The sequence below is a fragment of the Bactrocera dorsalis genome, chromosome 5 (genome assembly GCF_023373825.1).
Source record: "Bactrocera dorsalis isolate Fly_Bdor chromosome 5, ASM2337382v1, whole genome shotgun sequence".
Classification (NCBI taxonomy): domain Eukaryota; kingdom Metazoa; phylum Arthropoda; class Insecta; order Diptera; family Tephritidae; genus Bactrocera; species Bactrocera dorsalis.
The window spans coordinates 35,308,281-35,314,014 of NC_064307.1; the positions used below are offsets into that span (position 1 = coordinate 35,308,281).

Genomic DNA, 5,734 nt, shown 5'->3' on the forward strand with positions numbered 1-5,734 from the left:
AAATCTTTTGGATAAATGTTGATTGCGTAAATTGTGTAGGATTTAGGATATGATATTTTTCAATAATCATTATATAGCTTTACTAAAAATTCTATTTTATTGTTGTCCTGTATAACTAAGCAAATTGTGAAGGTTTCAAGTGCTCTGAATACTAATTTATTCATACAATAATTAAGATAGTGCTAAGTTGGACTGCAACCGAACGTTGAAAACTCTTGAAAATTGCAAGACTTCGTACCTACCTTCGTTACTCATGTCACTATTGCATCCCAAAAAAATTACGTTTACGCGGTTTATGGGCCCGAATTGCACGGAATTGGGCAAAAGTATGGTGAACGACTACAAATGACCCAGTCAATTGGCCTCCTCTGTCGTGCGATTCGACATCGTTAGATGACTACCTGTGGGGGTATGTCAAGTCTACGGTCTATGCCAACAAGTCAGCAACGAATATCGAATGTCGGTAAAGGTGAGTCAAGTTTATGGTACTTAGCCTACAATATATGGTATATCACTAAATTTAATCATCTGCCTGCCGCATTTGTTTAGAGTTGGTGTTCATAGATCATTTTCTCTATTCTTCACTAACCAAAATATGTTTTGGCAACACCCTTAAGAGTAAAAACGAATCTTGTATAAATAGACCTGCAAACAATCGCCACATAAACAAAGTCCTAGATCCTAAACTATGGACTGAATCTCAGATATTTCAACCGAAAAATTAAATGGCTTTGAGAACAAAACTATTACTGACCTTGACTTTGACCTGAAAATGCTCGGTATATACGCAAACTAATCACTTAGTTATTAAGATATCGATCTGAAATGTTGAACAAGTAATTTTCTCCCCAAGAATTTTCTAATTTGTCCTATGTGGACCACTATATCAACATCTACTACCGTGATCAAATTGAAAGGTGAATTTTGTCCATACACTTATGTCAAAGAATTTTACAGTCACCATAGCACTTGGAAAAATCCTCGTCGTGATAACCATCAGAGCCTTCTTCGATTAAGATTTTATATCCTCAATTGAGTCAAACCGGTGTCCTCAGAGTGGTCATGTGAATTTTCTGAATAGCCAGAAATTACACGAAGGTAAATCAGACGAATGTGGTGGTAGCGGTTTGGTTATGAGTGGCGTTATTGTATGGCATACCAGATTGAAGTTTTGGCAATGTCAGATGGAAGTTCACTTTGAATTAAAGCATTCGTACGTTTTTCTTTACTTTAATGGTGACTTGATATCTATTTTTTTTTACTTCATCTGCGAAGCTCCTATATATCTAAGATGAGTTTTAGATAAGTCTGAACAAAAGTATAGGAAATATTCCAGCAGCTCTCTCATTGTACACTTTCTGCGTGTACCGTCGTTATTATTGCCATGCGAGCTTTTCTGCGAGGCTTTTACATATGATATTGACGATGCTGCATCTCCCTAAGACATTCCATTTCACTCTGATCTGTCTGTCGGCCCTTTAGGAAATTTTATTGTGTGTTTGTGACTTACGTATTTCTTCTACTGGTACGGTAACCAGACAAATTGTACTTTTGGCAATCGAATTAGTTATTTTGTTTCCCAAAATTTCTTTGTTGCCTAGAACTTACTACATACACGGCAGTTTTCCAACAGCCACTATATTTACTGAAGATTTAGCAATAGTTTCACTTAGCAATAGTTTCCGGCGCCCACTCAATTAGATATTTTTGATCCGTCTGTGTAGATGTTATAAGCTCAGCTGGTGAGTAACAGGATCCTGTGGCATCTACATTCTTCTGTTGTGGCTTGAAATCTTCTCTCCCAAAAAGAGAGTAGGGGTGTGTGGTTCATTTCATTCATCAACTCCCTGCTTATTGAGATATGCCCGAAAGTCTTTGTAGCGAATTCAGGTAACCCAAGAATTGAAGACTTTAATATATGCCATATATTTCTACTCTATATAAAATTTTTCGCATCAATTGTCTCTGAATTCTGAAATATTGAATTTCCTTCCCTCGGTACCCAGAAACTTGTATAATCAGAACTCAATATCACATATGTCGTAGTCCATAGAAACTCTTAAGTAACACATAATAAAGTTCCTAGTTTCACATATTGACTTTCAAGATATTTACCACCAACACAGCAGCACCACATATTGATAAGTAATTGCACAATGTCCTCCACTAATCAACATTTTTCTTTCGTGACATTTTCATTCTCCCGCCGTGTGTAGATCAACAAGTGGTGCTCATTGCCGAGCTCTTCGTCATAATGCCAGTCAAGGGAGTCACTACGACCCATTCACGGCAGTTGTCGTTTTCATGGACGAATATCTGGGCCTTGTATTGTTTGTTGTTCATAACAATGACAACAACTGATTTAGGATTGACAATGAACAAAGTGCTTCACAAACCAATAAACTTCGACTGTTGCGAGAACCTGAGAGCATAAATGCAGAGAATTGCATGCAGAGCACTGGATGTAGAACCGAGCCAACTTAATCACAGTCACGGTAACAAATGTAAAAATCCAAATGGTCGTATGCACATAAATTGTGCTTTGCGTTTGACACTTAGACGGCACTAATTTTAATGTTTCTCTTTATTGTTTTTCTCGTTTAAGTCAAACACAGGAAAAATACCAAGCCAAACATACAATTTTGCTTTAATGAAATTGCATGGTAAGCCCTTTATTACATAAACATTTATCTCTGTCATGTCTACATCATCCCTCAATCGTATGCGACTCGCATTGGAGTATTCAACGCAAATGGAGAAAGAACGTGTGGCGTACAGGATTAAAATGGTGATATGTGTGGTCGTGACGTTGTCACTCGGTAAGTTGAATGATCATTTGAAATATTTGACAAAGTATTTATGGTAGTGGGCTAGGGAAAAGTAAAGGAGTAGGGAATGAAAGTGTGCCACGAGTGCGTTGAGTGTTTAAAGAATTTATTAGAATTTAGAAAATACATACATACGAGGTATGACAATTAAGTAATCAGACTGATTCCATGAAAACCGTATATTTGAAAATTATTCTACAACTCTGCCATCCCCTTCAAAGTAGTCCCTTTGGGCAGCTATACAACGATTCCAGCACGTTTTCCATGCTTCCTAATATTTCTGGAACGCTTCGACTGGGATGACCGCGAATACCCTCGTCACGGCCGGCTGGATGTCCGTAATCGACTCAAAACGGGTTCCTTTGACCACCGATTTTGGTTTAGGAAACAAAAACAAGTCACAGGGTGACATATTGGGCGAGTAAGGTGGCTGTTGCAACACGGCGATTACTTTAGAGGCCAAATACTGGGACACGCTGAGGGCGGTGTGACACGGCGCGTTGTCGTGATGAAGGATCCAGTTACAAGCGATGTCTGGGCGCACCCTGTTGACTCGTTTTCGCAATCTTTCGAGTACTTGCAATAGTATACTTGATTCACAGTTTTCCCCGGTGGAACGAGTTCTTTGTGGACGATTCCATTCGCGTCACTCCCCACCTCGACTGGTCTCCCACTCCGAGCCTCGTCTTCCACGCTTTCACGCCCCTCCTTAAACTCCTTGTGCCATCGAAACACCTGGGCACGACTAAGAGCACTATCACCATACACTCTTACAATTTTAGCCTACGTTTCCGAAGCTGTTTCGCCCAATCTGGCGAGGCGTTGCTCTTGATTTCGTTTTTCATTTTCGTGACGAACACTACAAACACACGTCTACTCAACTTGACGTAGCAGGCGAACTAAAGAAGGAGATAGTGCGTTCACCAAATTTTCCTTCAATAAATTGATTCTTTTGTTGGTTTCATGGCAGCTTTCAGAGCCGCCATATCAACACCTTCTATTTAAGTTACGAAAAAGTCATAAATGGTAGCCCTGTAATCATTTTCCCTTGTCTGTTGCGTTATGACCGGTGAGTGAACAGTTGGAATGCCACGAAATTTTGAAGCATTTTTAAAGATTTTTTATTTCTGGTTAATTTGTGCCATTTTTGCCTTGTTTAAATTTTCATTTTAAATTTTCAGGCGAACATCTGCTGACTATCTTATCCAACATACACGATTCCAACTGTTGTCCCCAGACCGAGGATCCAATCGAAACTTCTTTATTCTGACTAATATGCACTTATTTAGGATTTTCTCTTACTCCGTACCACTGGCTATTTGGGGTAAAGTGCAGAACATACGAGTAATATGCACCTTCATCATCTGAAATCACTGTTGGCATTGGCTTGGCGTCGAAATTTAGGCAGCTCGGCGATGACTTATTCAACTGCAAGATGATGGTGAGCTTACATTACACATTTTAAAATATCGCCTTACATTTTTAATTGCTTTCTGGTCGACTGACCGACACAGGGTATGTCTGAGATGTATTGGTCGATGCGCCGCAAGAAATGCCGGAACTTGCTCAAGCTCTGCACACGCATTGACAGCGCCATTTCGCTCATCACGATGATATCCTTCTCGAATAATTTGTATTTAATTTGTGTGCAACTGCTACGTGGTCTTAAGTGAGTTTACACATCCCTCGGTAATGATATATAATTTAGTTCGCGTAATGAGTAATATTCGGCAATTTTATGTCTCGTATGTTTTTCTCTCTCTCTCATTGTAGCAAAATGCCTTCGCTCGGCCATGTCGCGTACTTTTACTTTTCGCTCTGCTTTCTTATCTGCCGTACCTTGGCCGTTTCATTGTATTCGGCTAGCATCAACAATGAGTCACGGAAGCCGCCTGACGCACTTAGGTGAAACGTTACTCGGAGTATATTAGCAGCTATTTGATAGATTTGGTTGCATTAAGTGGCATGAAATTATTTTATCTCACACGGAAATTGGTGCTGAGCGTAAGTTCCGTACATCGTTTGTGGATGGGCAATCATGTATTCATTACTTCTGCACTCACTAGCACCACTGCACGCCGTGCAAACTATTGGTCTTCGACCAGATTTGCGTTGTTGTGTGATGAACTTCGCTTACTTCCTCTTTGTGCAATCTGATTTCTGATTTCCCTTTACACGCTTTTTGATGTCTTTCTTTCAAATCATATTCTTTTTGTTATACATGAGTATCAATTTACCATATTCAAGCAAAATAATTAATAGTCTGCATCCTGTTTTTCTGGGATTCTGGTTTTCTTGTCTTCTGATTTCTGTTATTGTGTGTTCGATGTTATTAGGACGCTGAAACTATAGTGACTTATGAGCTGGTTGTTATACAATTCTGTTAAAATAGCAAAGTTGCATAATGTGTTAGCAGCATGCGCCCACTGTCATCTCCAGACAACAACACTTTGCATTGAGCTCAAGTAAGTAGGTGGAATGCAGTTAATTATTTTATAAATTCTTTCATATGAACACTGTAAGCCGAATAGATTTGCTGATTAATAAATAATAATGTAAAAAACTATTTTTGGATTAATTACTTTTAAAAATTATTGAAAGATAATTCTGTAACTGTAAGTAATATCACTTAAAGGGGTAAGTTTAATAACTAGCATCAACTTCTACCAGAGTAATGACGGGTGATCCCAGTAGACGTACATTTTTCATTCGATTGTTTTGACAGATCACGTGTGAGTCATGCCATTTTTTTTTGGTATTTGGTGAGGCGTACGCCTGAACAATCATTACAAATCGTTCAACTTTATTACGAAAGTTCACGTTCTGTAAAGCATGTGTTTCGCGTGCTTTGTACAACTTATGGTCAACATAATCGCTTAGCTGAGCATACAATTCGCTACACCATC

At 38.9% G+C, this 5,734-nt stretch overlaps 1 pseudogene; it reads left to right on the forward strand.

Moving 5' to 3' along the window:
* The first annotated feature begins 2,698 nt into the window (after nucleotides 1-2,698).
* LOC125778719 (gustatory receptor for sugar taste 64f-like) lies at nucleotides 2,699-5,215 on the forward strand (annotated as a pseudogene).
* The last annotated feature ends 519 nt before the right edge of the window (nucleotides 5,216-5,734 follow it).